Source organism: Dermacentor albipictus, chromosome 8 (genome assembly GCF_038994185.2).
Source record: "Dermacentor albipictus isolate Rhodes 1998 colony chromosome 8, USDA_Dalb.pri_finalv2, whole genome shotgun sequence".
Taxonomy (NCBI): Eukaryota; Metazoa; Arthropoda; class Arachnida; order Ixodida; family Ixodidae; genus Dermacentor; species Dermacentor albipictus.
Genome location: NC_091828.1, coordinates 134,881,819 through 134,897,500, shown reverse-complemented (window position 1 = coordinate 134,897,500; position 15,682 = coordinate 134,881,819). Strand labels below are relative to the sequence as shown.

The following is a 15,682-nucleotide window of genomic DNA, read 5'->3' as shown; positions in this document are numbered from 1 at the left end:
AACAAACACCATTGCGCCAGCATCCGTATCGTGGGTCGGCTGCTGAACGCCGTATCATCGACCAGCACGTTGACGACATGCTGTAGCGTGGCAACATCCGGTCCTCTAACAGTCCCTGGGCATCTCCGGTTGTCCTCGTTAAACAAAAAGATGGCTCCATTTGGTTTTCCGTCGACTGTCGCCGCCTTACCCGAACAACGCGCAAAGATGTCTATCCTCTGCCGCGCATTGACGATGCCTTAGACTGTCTGCAGGGAGCGGAATTCTTTTCCTCGCTGGATCTGCGCTCTGGGTACTGGCAAGTGCCAATGGCAAAGGCCGATTGCCCAAAGACAGCCTTCGTAACACCTGATCGGCTATATGAATTTACCGTCATGCCGTTCCGCCTCTGCAACGCGCCTGCCACTTTCGAGCGAATGATGAACACCATTCTTCGAGGGCTGAAGTGGAAAAAATGCCTCTGTTATTTAGATGACATTGTGCTTTTTTCCACCGACTTTGCGTTGCACCTCAGCCGCCTCGAGCAAGTACTTGCGTGCCTCTCCACTGCAGGACTGCAACTAAATTTGAAGAAATGTAACTTCGGCGCTCGCACGCTTGCTATTCTCAGCCATGTAGTTTCAAAAAACGGTATCCTCCCGGACCCCACGAAACTTTGCGCCGTATCCGAGTTCCCTAAGCCAACCACCATGAAAGAGCTTCGCAGCTTCATTGACCTGTGCTTATACTTCCAACGCTTCGTCCGTAACTTTGTCTCGATCATCGCCCCATTTACGCAGCTTCTCACCGGCAGTTCTGGCTTACCAACCTGGTCCCCGGCGTGCGACGACGCATTCCAAGAACTGCGACCCGTTCTCACCTCGCATCTAGTAGTGTGATACTTCGATCGCTCTGCTCCAACTGAGATAGATACGGATACTAGTGGTGTCGGGCTCGGCGCTGTTCTTGCACGAGTGCATTCTGAGTGCATTCCGAGTGGTGGACGAGTGCATTCCGCACAACCATTCTCACGCGGGTGGGGTGCAGTAGACGCTCGGGTGCTGAGACACTGGTGGGCCGTAGTGAACCCCAATTAGACTAAATTATTACGCAGCAGAAAGCATACCAGCAGAATGTAGAATGAAAAGCAGTCATAAACCACGCGTGATTTTCACTAAGAATTACCGCACCTGAAAAAAATAATTGATTGATTACAACAACCTATCCGATGGCACTGCACGTTCATAATACCAAACTTCGTTACTATTCCTTATTATTATTTTATTTAGCGTGGCATAGAATATACCGATATTCTTTCACCAGCAGCCGTGATTTAGGTTTGGTGCATCCCTTAGAGGCACACAAAAAAGCGTTGGAGTTAAGCCGATTATAGTTCTAGAGCATTATGATCGTCGTAACATATCCAGGGCTTCAATAGGTGGATAGGGCACGCAAAGAAAAAGTAGGTGGCGACGCCATCTTGCAACTTCCACACGAGCGCTCGATGTTCAGAGCTTCTTCTGGGGTTGCTTAATTGCGTCGTATTCGAAATAAGCAAATAATTCACATCGCAACATTAAGAAGGATCCCCCTAGTGGTTTGGCCACAAAATATGAAATGAGGCTTAGAACGACAGAAAGCTGAGCTAATTGGTAAGGATTCATTATGCAAAAAAGAAGTGGGGCGTGCAGACAGGACACAAGAGTAGAGAAGTGGACAACACGAACGCCGACTATCAACTGAAGGGAGCACTGAGGCGAAAAAAGAAAGAAGACACAAAACTCATCTGCGCATGCTCAGGAATGGTAACACCACGTGCCAGTAGGGTACACGTGCCGGTCTACGTGAGAGATAACTGTTAAGGCACTTAATCTCTTCCTTATGTAAAGTAATCGAAGGCTGACTCACGCACGCACTTCCGCCATTATAGATATACCATGCCTCTACCATAAGACGCGTATCTTCATTCTCATGCCTGTACAATATCACGCATTCATCTAACTCTGGCGTGCAGTTACAATCTCGGCAATGTAGCGAAAGATTAGAAGGCGATCGACTGTTTAAGGACCTTTTATGTTCCATTAGCCTCTGATTGATACACCCCCTCGTTTGGACTACGTAGAACTGGCCACAGCTAAGGGAAATTTTATAAACCACAGACACGACAGACAATAAAACTCTTGTTCTTATTGTGCTTCACTGGACAAATATCTGTTCGATTTTTTGCCTTTTACTCGCTCCGTTTTATTCCGTACGGCAGCGCATATCTTACCTAGCTTATCGGGAGCAGTGAAAGCAACATTAACATCATATCTATTTGCAACTTTTTTAAGCCTGTGCGATATTGAATGAATTAAGGAATAGCCACTACTCTTTTTTTTTGCTATTACTACTTTCTGTAAGCACGTCCGTCCTTCTCGAAACCGACTTCTTTAGGCGCTCAGCCACAGTGGCCACTGCTACACTAGGATAACCTGCTTCTAATAGGCGCCGGACCTGCGCATTAAAACTGGCGCTCATTTTGTGCATGCAGGATCTGGTGAGGGAAGACTTAAGGCACGACATGGCAATTCCGTTTTTTACTAATTTAGAATGCTTGGATTGAAAGTTTAGCAACGGCTTCGAAGATCTTGGGGAGTACTGCCAACGAACATGATTTTGTTCGAAGATCAAGGAAATGTAAAGAAACTGAATTACGCGTCGCTGAGGAAATGCCTTGGTAAACTTTAATCCTCCCCCATAAAGTTTAAATTGCTCACTTACTGAGGTAGCAGCGGAATCGAATTTTTCCCTATCGCAGAAAATCAGGTAATCCTCAACGCAACGAAATATCTTGATAACGCTACCACCTAAGGCTTTCTCTAAGGAGTTGTCAACCTTACTCAGGTAAATGTTGCCAAGAATGGGGGCAACCTTTGAGCCAATACAAATGCCTGATTTCTGCAGAAAAACGTCATCTCTCCACCCAATCAGTGTCGATATCAAGTACATTCAAAGAATTTCTAGAAAAGCGCCCGTGAAAACACCGGTTCTGTCAATAAATGCCGACTCTTGCACTTGTTCTTCAATGCCCTCATTTACGGTATTTAGCAACCCGTCATGCGGCAAGGAATAATACAGGTCTTCGATATCCATATTAAAAGCTGTACAATCACCTGGATTTTCCTCTCTCAAATACTGAACTAGTGCCTGAGAATTACGTAAGCAAAAGGGGTCTGAGAAAACTAGTGAAGCTAAGCAGTTCTGTAGGTAACTAGCGACACAGACCTCCCACGTCCCTTTCTCTGACACTATAGTACGATAAGGAATTTCTTGTTTATGGGTCCTGGCCGAAAAAAAAAACAGTTCTAAGGTGAGGGATTTAGCTTTCTTGACATTACAGACAAGCCTATCAAGTTTATGTCTTGACAAGAGGTCAACCGCACGTTGCTTAACTACCGAAGGCTTGAGTTTTACTGGCTGTAAATTCTTTTCTATGGCTGAAATCGCTTTTCCTGGAAACATGTCATCGGGAATTATTACGAAATAACCTTCCTTGTCAGATATTACTGGTATAAGTTTATGCTTCACAAGGTAATCAACTAACGGCCGGACTGGGTCAGGCGTCTTAACATGAGAATTTGATTGTTTAATGCCAGCAATACAATCCGAAATACAGCGTGAGCATTCTTCTTCCGGGACGAACCTGGTTATGCAGAGTGGTATGCTTAAAACGTCAACGGGTTCTTATGTTAGGCTTGAAACAGTGCTTAGGACCTAAAGCAAGGGTTCTTCTATGGTTATCACTTACGATGGCGTCTCCAAGAACCAGTACATTATTTGGCAGTGAATTGTTAGAAAGGTGTTTCCTCTTACTTTGTTGAAGCTCCGCAAGTTGTATCCTCCATAGGAAGTCCGCGTGCTGCACAGCTAACTTATTCCAATCGGCGTAGGGGCGGTTCCAATGGCGACCGTCTCCCAGGGTAGCGCAACGCACCCTTAGACACTCCTGGTAGAACCTAACTTGGCGCCATGATTCAGCGGAAAGAATAGCTCCAATTCTCCTGGCATACCCAGTTGATGGTTGAAGGAAGCCGCACATCATTTGAACTTGCAATGGGACGACACGATTACGACTAAACCATGACATGGTTCTAGCGCGGAACATACATATAGGAATTAAGGAAGCTAACGAAGCAGGATTGTGCAGATAAGTAGGGGAACACGGAAAAGGGCTCAGAGTACTAGAAATAAAGCTTAGAACGACAGAAAGCTGAGCTAGTTGGTAAGGATTCATTATGCAAAAGAGAAGTGAGGCGTGTAGTAAGTGATAACCATAGAAGAACCCTTGCTTTAGGTCCTAAGCACTGTTTTAAGCCTAACATAAGAACCCGTTGACGTTTTAAGCATACCACGCTGCATAACCAGGTTCGTCCCGGAAGAAGAATGCTCACGCTGTATTTCGGATTGTATTGCTGGCATTAAACAATCAAATTCTCATGTTAAGACGCCTGACCCAGTCCGACCGGTAGTTGATTACCTTGTGAAGCATAAACTTATACCAGTAATATCTGACAAGGAAGGTTATTTCGTAATAATTCCCGATGACATGTTTTCAGGAAAAGCGATTTCAGCCATAGAAAAGAATTTACAGCCAGTAAAACTCAAGCCGTCGGTAGTTAAGCAACGTGCGGTTGACCTCTTGTCAAGACATAAACTTGATAGGCTTGTCTGTAATGTCAAGAAAGCTAAATCCCTCACCTTAGAACTGTTTTTTTTTTTCGGCCAAGACCCATAAACAAGAAATTCCTTGTCGTACTATAGTGTCAGAGAAAGGGACGTGGCAGGTCTGTGTCGCTAGTTACCTACAGAACTGCTTAGCTTCACTAGTTTTTTCAGACCCCTTTTGCTTACGTAATTCTCAGGCACTAGTTCAGTATTTGAGAGAGGAAAATCCTGGTGATTGTACAGCTTTTAATATGGATATCGAAGACCTGTATTATTCCTTGCCGCATGACGGGTTGCTAAATTCCGTAAATGAGTGCATTAAAGAACAAGTGCAAGAGTCGGCATTTATTGACAGATGCGGTGCTTCCACGGGAGCTTTTCTAGAAATTCTTTGAATGTACTTGATGTCGACACTGATTGGGTGGAGAGATGGAATTTTTCTGCAGAAATCAGGCATTTGTATTGGCTCAAAGGTTGCCCCCATTCTTAGCAACATTTACCTGAGTAAGATTGACAACTGCTTAGAGAAAGCCTTAGGTGATAGCGTTATCAAGGATATTTAGTTACGTTGATGATTACCTGATTATCTGCAATAGGGAAGATTTCGATTCCGCTGCTACCTCAGTAAGTGAGCAACTTAAACTTTATGGGGGAGGATTAAATTTTACCAAGGAATTACCTCAGCGACGCGTAATTCGGTTTCTTGACATTTCCTTGGTCTTCGAACAAAATCACGTTTGTTGGCAGTACGCCCCAAGATCTTCGAAGCCATTGCTAAACTTTCAATCCAAGCATTCCAAAGTAGTAAAAAACGGAATTGCCATGTCGTGCCTTAAGTCTTCTCTCACCAGATCCTACATGCACAAAATGAGCGCCAGTTTCAATGCGCAGGTCCGGCGCCTATTAGAAAAAGGTTATCCTAGTGTAGCAGTGGTCACTGTGGCTGAGCGCCTAAAGAAGTCGGTTTCGAGAGGGATGGACGTGCTTACAGAAAGTAGTAATAGCAATAAAAGAGTAGTGGCTATTCCGTATATTCATTCAATGTCGCACAGGCTTAAAAAAGTTGAAAGTAGATATGATGTTAATGTTGCTTTCGCTGCTCCCAATGAGCTAGGTAAGATATGCGCTGCCGTACGGAATAAAAAGGAGCGGGTAAAAGGCAAAAAACGAACAAATATTTGTCCAGCGAAGCACAATAAGAACAAGAGTTTTACTGACTGTCGTGTCGGTGTGGTTTATAACATTCCCCTTAGCTGTGGCCAGTTCTACGTAGGGCAAACGGGGCGGTGTATCAATCAGAGGCTAACGGAACATAAAAGGTCCTTAACCGGTGGATCGCCTTCTAATCTTTCGCTACGTTGCCGAGATTGTAAGTGCACGCCAGAGTTAGATGAATGCGTGATATTGTACAGGCATAAGAATGAAGTTACGCGTCTTATGGTAGAGGCATCGCATATCTATAATGGTGGAAGTGCGTGCGTGAATCAGCCTTCGATTACATTACATCAGGATGAGATTAGGTGCCTTAACAGTTATCTCTCACGTAGGCCGTCACGTGTAGTCGACTGACACGTGGTGTTACCATTCCTGAGCATGCGCAGATGACTTTTGTGTCTTCTTTCTTTTTTCGCCTCAGTGCTCCCTTCAGTTGATAGTCGGCGTTCGTGTTGTCCACTTATCTACTCTTGTGTCCTGTCTGCACGCCTCACTTCTTTTTTGCATAACGAAATGAGGCATTTTCACCTTTCCTTTCTTGGGAAATGTATAGCCTTCTTTTTTCTTTTTTACTAAAAGCATCAAATAAAGATTTTAAAGAAAAGTATAAGAGCAAATTTGTTTGGTGTTTCCCCGAAGTATCTTATAAAAGTTGTTCGTCTGCATGCGTTGAATGCCGTACATTGAGCGAAAAGACAGGGAATGCGGGAGGTGGAAATTCAAGACGATGAGAAAAACGTGAACAAGGTGAATGCAGGAGCCAACGTTTCGACAAGTGGATTTGTATTCTTAAAGGCGAACTTGTCTTGTCTTGACGAAGACAAGCCCATTTGTCGAAACGTTGGCTCCTGCTTTCACCTTGTTGACGTTTTGCTCATCGTACATTGAGCGAATAACGCGAATGTGGAGCTTTCCACTCATTCTGCGCTTTCTGGTGTACTCGCACCACGACTCTTATCCCTACACCCGTCGCCCGCAAAGGTGCACTCGTCTGGAGGGGAACTCTGTCCATTCTATCGAGGTGACACACGGTCTCTTCCAGGCTCAGGAAAAGGCAGACGCAACCAGCGTGGCTCAGACAAGCGACTCGAGTACGTGGCTGAAACGGTGAAAAGGATGGCAGGATCAAAGAAGCAGGAAGCGGAAGCGGGGGTTGGGTGAAACTGATACGCAGCGTATCGAGCATTCTCTCCGAAACCTCCCGGTATGCTTCGTCCGCGTCCCCTCTCCTTCCTTTCTTCTCTAGTTTCTTTTACTCATTTGCTTGGTTTCCATGCCAGCTTGTTCGACCACTCGCTCGCAGCGTCCCACTAGTTTGATGGCGTACTCTTTGCGTACTCTCCATGATGAGGGAGAAAGTGGGCGGGGACAAAGAAAGAAGCATTGGTCTGGGTTGCATTGGTAGCATGGGCTGCGTCACTAGTTGTATAAAACATTACACTGCTACCATCACCATTTCTGGAATCCCTTCGAGGACACGCAAGACCATGACTCACGTTAACTGCACCAGAACAAGTGCTCGAGATGATTGACTTTGAGGGATAACCACTTTTGCGTAATATAGCCTATGCCGCGACGTTCAATGAGGAGACCGGAGTCCCTTGAATGCCCAAGAAATACGTGAGCGAAATATGACGCTCACGATAGTAAGTTTTTTTAGTAACACCCGCTTTCCTTGGCTATAAGTTGAAGCAAATTGATATAAATGAACGAGATAGATCAAGACCACGGTGCTTGACGACACCCGTAGTCTATGCAGTATGGCCAATCGTTATTGCCGTCGTCTGTTACAGCGCTCGGTAGACTACTACGTGGGAAAAACCTTGTGGTATGGTTTGCACACGTAGTCTGTCAAAACTGTTTGCTTCTCTCGCGCATTTACCGTCCGCTACGCATTAGAGTCAGGGGCTTAACCGTTGAATCTTATTTTGAGCCAGGAAGTTTGCACTAAGCAACTCTGTTCTTATGTGACTGACAAGCGCTTGGCGAAAGCAAAAGAAAGTGAGTGTGAGTATGTGCGTGTGTTAGTGAGTGTGCGAGTGTGACAGACAGACAGACAGACAGACAGACAGACAGACAGACAGACAGACAGACAGACAGACAGACAGACAGACAGACAGACAGACAGACAGACAGACAGACAGACAGACAGACAGACAGACAGACAGACAGACAGACAGACAGACAGACAGACAGACAGACAGACAGACAGACAGACAGACAGACAGACAGACAGACAGACAGACAGACAGACAGACAGACAGACAGACAGACAGACAGACAGACAGACAGACAGACAGACAGACAGACAGACAGACAGACAGACAGACAGACAGACAGACAGACAGACAGACAGACAGACAGACAGACAGACAGACAGACAGACAGACAGACAGACAGACAGACAGACAGACAGACAGACAGACAGACAGACAGACAGACAGACAGACAGACAGACAGACAGACAGACAGACAGACAGACAGACAGACAGACAGACAGACAGACAGACAGACAGACAGACAGACAGACAGACAGACAGACAGACAGACAGACAGACAGACAGACAGACAGACAGACAGACAGACAGACAGACAGACAGACAGACAGACAGACAGACAGACAGACAGACAGACAGACAGACAGACAGACAGACAGACAGACAGACAGACAGACAGACAGACAGACAGACAGACAGACAGACAGACAGACAGACAGACAGACAGACAGACAGACAGACAGACAGACAGACAGACAGACAGACAGACAGACAGACAGACAGACAGACAGACAGACAGACAGACAGACAGACAGACAGACAGACAGACAGACAGACAGACAGACAGACAGACAGACAGACAGACAGACAGACAGACAGACAGACAGACAGACAGACAGACAGACAGACAGACAGACAGACAGACAGACAGACAGACAGACAGACAGACAGACAGACAGACAGACAGACAGACAGACAGACAGACAGACAGACAGACAGACAGACAGACAGACAGACAGACAGACAGACAGACAGACAGACAGACAGACAGACAGACAGACAGACAGACAGACAGACAGACAGACAGACAGACAGACAGACAGACAGACAGACAGACAGACAGACAGACAGACAGACAGACAGACAGACAGACAGACAGACAGACAGACAGACAGACAGACAGACAGACAGACAGACAGACAGACAGACAGACAGACAGACAGACAGACAGACAGACAGACAGACAGACAGACAGACAGACAGACAGACAGACAGACAGACAGACAGACAGACAGACAGACAGACAGACAGACAGACAGACAGACAGACAGACAGACAGACAGACAGACAGACAGACAGACAGACAGACAGACAGACAGACAGACAGACAGACAGACAGACAGACAGACAGACAGACAGACAGACAGACAGACAGACAGACAGACAGACAGACAGACAGACAGACAGACAGACAGACAGACAGACAGACAGACAGACAGACAGACAGACAGACAGACAGACAGACAGACAGACAGACAGACAGACAGACAGACAGACAGACAGACAGACAGACAGACAGACAGACAGACAGACAGACAGACAGACAGACAGACAGACAGACAGACAGACAGACAGACAGACAGACAGACAGACAGACAGACAGACAGACAGACAGACAGACAGACAGACCGACCGACCGACCGACCGACCGACAGACCGACCGACCGACCGACCGACCGACCGACCGACCGACCGACCGACCGACCGACCGACCGACCGACCGACCGACCGACCGACCGACCGACCGACCGACCGACCGACCGACCGACCGACCGACCGACCGACCGACAAGCTCAAAACACCTCAACTAGGCAAAGAATGCTTATCGCAATAATATATTCACAGAACACATACATGTAGACAGTACAGCCCAGATGGCGCATCGACATTAACGATTAACGCCTTTGAGACCGTAGTCATCGACGTCTCTATGAGCGCTTTCTTCAATGAAGTAGAATGGCTAGCCACAATATTACTGCCCAGCTATTGCGGGTGCTACCAAAATGTTACAGTAATGAAATTAATTCTTTGAAGTCATCTCGTTCGGTCGGGTAGCAGGTTCATGTGAGAAGAAAAAAGAAAGGACGCCGATCAAAAAGATGTTGGCAGTAAGTATTAGACGTTACGACTTGTGTGAGGATGCATTGTTTCCTTGTTCACGCCGGCGTTTAGCCAGGTAGATTGATAGAAAAGCGGTACTTTTGTTTCGGGGTGCTGATGAGGATGCGGCAGCACGCGGTTTTCATTTGGATCTAAGCATGCAACTGCTAACCCTCTAGCGTCTCTTTCGTGGACAAAGTAGTATCACTTAACATTGAGATATTGTTCTTCGATATTTGTTTCTCCCTTCAGTATTCTTGCCTGAGGAATCTACTTAGGGTTTCGAGATATCAAAATAGGTATATGATCCCGCTTTCCTACATTTAAAAGAAAACAGGGCCCTAAAGCAAGTGAAAGATGGGGTATTTTCCTTTCCCGAAGAAGCCTGTGGCCTTGGGGAAAACACTAAGCACTAAACACTGCATACAAGTACCATCTTTCCCGCCGGGTATTTCCGTTTCGATTCATTCTCGATTATAGCGGCGATGCTGCCTTCCGCTGAGCGCGGTAGCAAAATATATCTAGTCGAGGCACATGAAGATTGCTTACAAGACGGCTGAAAAGGTCTTTGCTCTGGCCTGCTACTTTCAACCGGCGAAGAGAGACGAAACATGACAGGAGCGATGAAGAGGAAGGAGCGTGTGCACACCACGTTGCGACTCTCCAGAGTCGTCCGTCCAACCTGTAAAATGGAAAGAGGTGACCTTGCATTTGGTGTTTACGTCAGGTCAAGGACCTCAAACTAAAGTAGCCTGAAAGTGGCCGGCCATCGACATGCTCATATGAAGAGGCCAGCTTTTTGACGTTCGCTCACGTGCACAGAAAAAAGCAAAAGAGAAAAGCGGTTGCGCAGGCGTCTGAGGCACTGGACGGTGACGAGGAGCGCTTGTAGATACTGGGGTTTTTTACGTCCATCTAGTTTGTCTAATATACATTGGGCTACGTAGACATTTATAAAAATTACGTTAGTTGTCCTTAGTTGTAAAACTAATGAGAAAAAGCTATCAATATCGCGACATAGATTTCACTGTTTTTATACAATCCGCATTAGCAAGGATAAGCGAAAGGATAAGCGATACGATATACCCATGAAAAACAAGATGACTCGCGGAATATTGCAATATGATAGACAATAAATTTATTTCTTTTTCTTTCGGGTATACTGCAGTCCGAGGATAAAGCAGGTGGGTGTACAAATACAAAGGTCCACGATGAAATAGAAAAACCCCTGGCTTCAAGATTCGGGATTGTGCAAAGGTGGCAGCCGCATTCTCTTCAGAAGAAAAACAGCCACATTAAGTGCAATTTCAATGTTTGCGCTTTACTTAATTTGCATAAAAGAGACAAAGCTAAAAATGAGGTACGCATCGTGTAAATGGCGCTGCAATATAGAGTACATTAACTTGGAGCATTATTACCGAAGCTCTCTCATAGCTGGGCTGATGCACGTCCCATGAAGGGGCATTTATGCCCTCCCGTACGCCTCGCTCTTCTTGTCAGAAATGCTACATGCAATAGGCGCACAATATTTGTGTAGGGCGCCGCGTTACCGTCTCGATGTCTTCTTTCTTCCACGCGCCTCGCGTGTGCATGTGTTAGCAGAGGAGAACATGCACTACTCCAATTAGAAAGTTCAATAGCGCGGTTAGAACTCAAGCCAGAAGGGGTCCTCCCTCACATGACCTCAAACCTTCTCTATTTGATGGTTTTCGTAGTGACCATTTCAAACAAAATAAAAAAAAGCAGCGGCGATATAGCGGTAAAGCGAGATAAATGCGTTACCATCACGTAGTGTAGGACCCAGATCCATGATTTAAAAAACGTTCACGAACCACATCACGAAGTGTTGTTGAAGAGCTCATCGACAGACGTCCTGCCTCTTCGAGGAGGGAAGTGCAATTGGCGGGAGCAGACCACTGTTCGTTTCACTATATACGGGGTGATCTTGTTCAAGCTTTCAGGAATTAAAAAAAAATTCTTTTGGCAGATTGCATAATTCTTGTCCTTGACGTGGGTTATGCGAACAGACAGACATTACTAGCAGGAAAAATATAAACACATATTCAACTAATTAACAAATATTGACTAATGTGCTTGCTAAATAATTACTTTATGGCACATATTGCAATTTACGAATTGTTTGCAAGACGTATACACTTAAAATGAATCTCCATGGTCGTTCAGGTTAGTTTTATGCTTCAGCTCATAAATGAGCGTTTTGTTAAAAGCATATATACGGGCAACGACAACGCATTTTTACGGAGAGTTTGATAGCGCATATCTCCAAACTGGTGCCATGCTGGCAATTCATTTCACGTGGATACGCCTTGAAATCTTACCGGCTACGCAATAATGGTAATTAATGAAAAAAGTTATAAACGTATATCTCGTCAATTATCTTTTTTTATGTTGCTTGAATACGTGTTTCCATTTCTCGTGCAAGTGATGCCCGCCTGTCTGAATAATCTAGCTCACGGAATAGAATTGTGTTATCTGCAACAGGCGATTTTCAAAAATTCCGGTAAACTTAAAAATAATCACCCCGACATGCATACAGACACAAATATACGCTCTTCTAAGCTCTCGCATCCCTTCTCTAACTCTGCCACGTGACCGGGTTACCACACTTCACAGGCACTTTTTTCCCACTTTGAGACCCCTGTTGCTAACACATTAAAAGAGGAAAATCTGTCTCGCAGGGAGCATACGGGACAATGCTGGAGGCTGACAAGAGGACCATGACGATAGAAGAATGTGTCTAGACAGGGTTAACCAACCAAGTGTCTACAAACTTAGAGGATTGAGAAAGTAAGCTTTTAATATTGAGCAAACCAAGTGTTCTTCGCCCTTGGTGGGCAGTGAACCGAGATGACCCTGGCCATCTGACGGGCTCGGTTCACTCGTGCTCTGCAATCCGGGTTTGGCAGCTGCTTTGCGGTAGTGACGCGCTGCAGCTGGGTGCTGCTCCCACACCGTGTGTAGTAAGGAGATGTCGCAGAATTCGTTTTTCAAGTGATGGTTGCCGCGTTGGGGGCAAATGTGCATTTGTAATGGGCGTTCCCATTTTTGTGGGTGATTGCGAAAATGCACGATAGTAGCTAGCGATCAAAAGGAGTTAGCGTAAGTGAAGTTCGATATGTTACAGGAGGGACAAGCAACGAAAGCCACGTAAAGCTTAAGAAATTATAAGGTCAAATGGTTTCTTATAACTCCTCACTTGAGTGAGTAAAGTAACAGGGCTCTCATGGCTCAGACTGAGTTCCCACTTCTGTTCGAGGTCCTTAAATATTCAATATGAATGTCTCAAAATCAAAAACCAAGGGGGTAGACAAACTTAGTTATGTTCCTAGCTTCTTGAATTTTACTTTCCTTGTTTTCTGCATGTTATTAGTGGGAAATACGATAAAACGACGTGCCCGAAATAACAACGATGTATCTGCCCACTGACAAGCTATTCCGCCGTGATCCTTGCGGACGCCCGATCATGGACGCGAGACCTCACAGGCATCCACCGGACTATACGGAATGTCGTATTGAAACAATGCAGAATATAGGTTGAATGACGTATGAAAGTCAAGTGGCACTTGGCCTTGTAAGTAAAATGGCTTACAACTAAAGGCTAAAATATTAGTAGCTAGTGAGAACCAAACTGGGAAAAGACAATGAAAAATACAGTACATGTGCAGGAGAAATTGAGGATGATCGTCATTGCAGCGATTAACCGAATGCTTCTAGCCAGCTATTTGCTTTATTATATGAATGATATGCTTTAAAACGTACATTTGGTACGGTAAGAATATATACGTAACCCGCGTTGTTAAATTGCATAATTTTGTTAAGGACAAAGCCGTTTACCAGCAAATCTGCAGCGGTAGTTTAGGTGGCGATAGAATATAACCGAATTCACCGCACGTGTATTTGTCTCCAGCGGCGCGAACTCCGGCGTGGAAGGCCACTGGCATCTCCCATTTACGGATCCTTCGGCAGCTGCCTGTAGCGACGGGGAAAAGGGGGGGGGGGCTGTACTACGACACCTAAACGATGCCTAAAAGATATCCTCGGAGCGCATCCCATGCGCTTTCACTGAATAACGCGCCGTGCGACTCGGTCGTGCGAGAGCAGGCATCCTTACATCGGTGTCTTCGTATGGGCGGTTGATGTCCAGACAGCGATCACGAACACCGAAAACGGGCGAAAGAGGCAAAGAAAGAAAGTTGTTCGCTTTCAAATCGAAGCATAACCAACAGTAAACTAGTAACAAAGAGTATCAGGAAATCTGGAACGCCGTGACGCAAGTCATTTAAAACTACAGAAACCCTACGCATGCGGATACAGTTCTTATTTTCCGGTACGGAACATCGCAGGCTGTCGAGCCCACGCTGGCTCGGCCAGCGTTGCTGAGCTCTAAAGGCAATCGGTCCCCAAGTGAACCCCAGTAAATCCCTAGGTGGCAGAAAAGTCCCTAGGTCGCCAGAATGTACCCAGCCATCCTCCTTCTTTCTCCTCTCGCTCACTCGGATCTAGTTCCACGGGAGATCAGGCCGTTTTGAAATGGCGAAGGCAGCTTCAGCCGCCACGAGAACTTTAAATTTAACAGCTTACGCTAGAGAAAAGGGAACAGAAAGATGAGGAAGAGAGAAGGAAAGACGAGGTGTTTGCGGGAACGCACACGGAGGGCGCCACGCCATCCGAATATACTGAGTCATATATGACAAAATCCTTAGACAAGAATGTGCTTTATCTGAATGTGATAACGAACGGTCCAACAGTTCTTATCGAGACAAAGCCTTTCTCTTATGGTGCATTATGCTTTATTTTTATAAAAAGAAGCGGTGCGAGAATCGTGGAACCAACTTTAACTGGATGACTTTGCAGACAAAAGAATCGGAGGATACCTTGGAGAGTCCGAGATCTTGGCGTGCAATTGTTGACGGAGGCTAGTAAGAAGGAAGTCAGGTTTCAGTTACTGGTGAGTCCTGGTTGGTCCATGGTCATGCTCTGCTCAACAGTGTGGAGAGTCCGAGATCTTGGCGTGCAATTGTTGACGGAGGCTAGTAAGAAGGAAGTCAGGTTTCAGTTACTGGTGAGTCTGGTTGGTCCATGGTCATGCTCTGCTGAACAGGGATGTGCTTTGACAACAATACAAAATTTCCTTGTGGTCAGCAACCTATTTGATTTGCAGATTATTGCGAACTATACTTAATATTCTGCTTTAATAATTATGTGCACGCTTAAAATACTGTTTTTATTGCAAATTGGGCATGAACTTCTATTATACAGCAGGGACGCATATCAGGCTCTTCTTGTGGTAACAGCCTTCTTTCTTGTCCTGCTGATAATTACACCTTTTGGTGCGCCTTTTCTGTAGACTTTATATGTTTCTGTGTTTGTGGAATGTATGTGCGCAGCGCGTAATATGAGGTGAAAGCCATCCTCAATTACTTGAGTGTGTCTTGGATGGCCCGCCACTTCTGATGTCTCTTACTTAATTTTCTATTCATCTACACATACTGACCATGCAAGATTAAGCAGCCGGAATGGCGGAAAATAATTATTAACTAGTTGAACAAAATTATTTCATTAAACTAAACACATCATAATCTGGTGACGCATTGTTCCTTTCT

General features: G+C 45.5%; 1 pseudogene; it reads right to left on the bottom strand.

The window, feature by feature from the left end:
* The window catches only part of LOC135913470 (uncharacterized), a 478,190-nt pseudogene that overhangs the window by 10,066 nt on the left and 452,442 nt on the right, over nucleotides 1–15,682 (bottom strand).